Source organism: Triticum aestivum, chromosome 1B (genome assembly GCF_018294505.1).
Source record: "Triticum aestivum cultivar Chinese Spring chromosome 1B, IWGSC CS RefSeq v2.1, whole genome shotgun sequence".
NCBI lineage: Eukaryota > Viridiplantae > Streptophyta > Magnoliopsida > Poales > Poaceae > Triticum > Triticum aestivum.
Window position 1 is genome coordinate 194,905,940 of NC_057795.1, and position 3,503 is coordinate 194,909,442.

Sequence of the window (3,503 nt, forward strand, 5' to 3'; positions counted from 1 at the left end):
ACCCAACCACCTCCTGAGCACGCCGCCATCGTTTTTGGTCACCAGAGTTATCTCCGGCACCGACGTGGCACCACCTGGGTCACTCGCAAGTGGGCCCTGGGGGCCCCGTTGACTGGGTTGACCCAGTGAACGACCTGACTGGGCATCCCCCTTTCACTGACATGTGGGCCCCCTCGAATAATTAGTCTAATTAGCATTAATAAATAAAAATAATTAGTTTAGCTTAATGACTCATTGACATATGGGGCACACACCCCTAATTACTTTAGTTAGTTTAGTTTAAACCACCATTAGATTAACAGAGGCTGACATGTGGGTCCCACTTGACCCACAGGTCATGTTTGACCTATTCAGCAAGTCTGTTGACTGCTGACGTCATCTACACGTCATGCTGACGTCATAACTCCTTTTCTGTTAAAATTAAATAAATTCAAAAAATGTTTAAATCTATATAAATCCTTAGAAAATAAACCGTAGCTTAGATCAAAAAACTTTATACATGAAAGTTGCTCAGAACGACGAGACGAATGTGATCGTGTCGTTTGTTTCCATGTCGGAGCCCTCTATGTAGGTGAACCCGCAACTTTTAGCCCGTTTCTGGTAGATGAATAGTGCATATACACCGGTTAATAAATCCCACTTTAATCCTAAAATTACTAAACTGACACCTAGCATAGAATGCTCTGTGTTGCATATATTTGCTGTGTATTTATCTGTTTCCTCCCCCTCTTCTCTCTAGTTAGAACCCAACACCGACGTAGTCCCCGAGGCCGACGCAGCTCCGGAGTACAACTACACAGTTGACGACCAGACCCTTGCCGCAGAGCTTCCAGGCAAGCAAACCCCCGTTGTTCATTCCGATATCGCCCATTTCTTTCCCTCTCATGCTTGCATTAGAACCGCTACTGCTTTTGTATGATCCTATTCTGATGCATAGCCTTTTTTTGTTACCTGCTTATTCTAAACTGCTTAGTATAGGTTGGGTAGAGACCCATCAGAGACCCCCACTTTGTCCCGACTGTCCCGCTAGATTATCAGAAGACCCGATCAACGGGATTGAAGACCAGGCCCTGGCACCACACATCACACCCCCTAGTTCTACGACACTACTGGGTTACTATCGAGTGCCAAAGGTGATACCTCGTCAGCACTTCTGATGTTAACCTTGTAGGTTAGTTCATCGGTTGTGGTCATCGAGGGTGATTCCTCCTTCACCACTCCCGATAACGACGTTGTCGTGCAACTCCTCAAGAGTGGACCTCGAGGGTGATTCTATTGGGGAACGTAGTAATTCAAAAGTTTTGCTACGTTCATGCAAGATCTATCTAGGAGATGCATAGCAACGAGACGGGAGAGTGTGTCCACGTACCCTCATAGACCGAAAGCGGAAGCGTTTAGTAACGCGGTTGATGTAGTCGAACATCTTCATGATCTAACCGATCCAAGTACCAAACGTACGACACCTCCGTGTCCAGCACACGTTCAGCACGATGACGTCCCTCGAGCTCTTGATCCAGTTGAGGACGAGGGAGAGTTCCGTCAGCACGACGACGTGGTGACGGTGTTGATGATGTTATCGGTGCAGGGCTTCGCCTAAGCACTACGACAATATGACCGAGGTGTTAAACTATGGAGGGGGGCACCACACACAGCTAAGAGAACAACCGTTGTCCCTTGGGGTGCCCCCTGCCCCGTTATATAAAGGAGGGAGGAGGAGGAGGCCGACCAAGGAGAGGGCGCGCCTATAGGGGGAGTCCAACTAGGATTCCCAATCCTAGTTGGATTCCTCTTCCTATTCCAAGAAGGGAGAGAGGGAAAGAGGTGGAGAGGGAGAAGGAAAGAGGGGGGGGGGGTCGTGGTACTAAGTCTGACAGTAAGTACAGGGGGTACGTATGGAGAGGCAAGGTCCTAGCTACGGCAAGGTTGTACGCAAGTGTTTACGAGTTCAGGCCCCTCTCGGAGGAGGTAAAAGCCCTACATCTCGGAGCCCGGAGGCGGTCGACTAGAATGTATGAATATGTGTGTGTTACAGGGGTGTGAACCCTTGTGCCAGAGGAGGGGGGTGGCTTATATAGAGTTCGCCAGGACCCCAACCATCCCCCATTACAGAGGGTTCAATGTACATAAAGATTGAGGCGTTACTGGTAACGCCATCCTTAAGTGCCCTTAATGACCTTAAAGACTACGGAGTGAATGCTCGTCGGTTGCTGTTCTGAGTGACTTCTGGTCTTCAGTAGGTCGAGTGGTTTCTTGTATGGTTGAGTGGTTGACTGGTCGTGTGACTTCGGGAAGGAAGGTACCCGAGTGGTTCATTGGTCGAGTGGTTTTCACTCGACGCCATTACTGGGTACTCCCTGTTGTCTCTTGAAATTCTTTGCTTCTAGGGTAGTGACCTTAGGTAGGGCATATAGGTCAGGCCTATGACCCTACCCTAGGTCTGTATCCTCATCATTAGCCCCCGAATGAATTAAGGTCCAAGTGGAAAGAAGATTGAAGTTGATCTCGCTTCGACCCTTGCGCTTCACAGGTATTTACGCAGGACTGAAGGCTCATGTTAGAACTTCAGCTTCGCTTTAGTCGCCTTGATCGATTCAGAAAGTTGTCGAGTGAATTTATAACCTCATCCGTCGAGTGTTGTTTCTAGACGCGGGATCTTTGGCGCTATTGGTTATGTCGTATCCTGGATCTCACGGGATTCAAAATTTTGGGGAAGCGCGTGGGACGAAGCGTGCCGTGGTAAATGGGATGGATAGGCAGGAGTGCCTCGATCTCCGCGCCACCTTTTTCACCACGTACCCAGCACACAACTGTTGTGGGATTTGACAGGATCGCCTGGGCCCATGCGTCAGCCACTTAGAAGTGGGCCTTTATAAGGCGACGGAGCCGTGGCGCCTGCACTGTGCGCGTCTATTTTCCCCTCTTGTCCTCTGCTTCTCCACCGCATCCGACTCCTCCGCTCTCGACGCCACTGCCCTGCCACCATGGTAAAGGACAGGACAACGACGCTGGAACGTGCAAAGAAGGCAACGGGGGCGGCGAAAGGCAAGAAGCAGAATCGTGGGTCGTCGTCGCGCTCGGCGCTGCCGCCGGGTTTGATCCAGGGCGATTGGATCTGATCTTCGCTCCGCCAGGACAACTTGGACGAGCTGGTGGAGTCCGGGCTAATCGGCAAGGGTGCTGCACGGTTGTCGGAGGGGGAGACGGAGCCGCAGCCGCGACCGGGTGAGTGTGTTCTGCTCGCCACCCATGTCGACCGGGGTTTCTCGCTCCCTCCGCACCCTTTTTTCGGGGTTTCTAGAACTTCTTCGATGCCCAACTCTATAGGACCTTGAAGTATGTCTAGAGGGGGGGTGATTAGACTACTTGACCAATAAAAACTTAACATTTTCCCAATTTTAGAGTTTGGCAGATTTTAGCTACTTTAGGACAAGTCAAGCAATCATCACACTATTCAAGCAAGCATGCAAAGAGTATATAGGCAGCAGAAATTAAAGCATGCAACT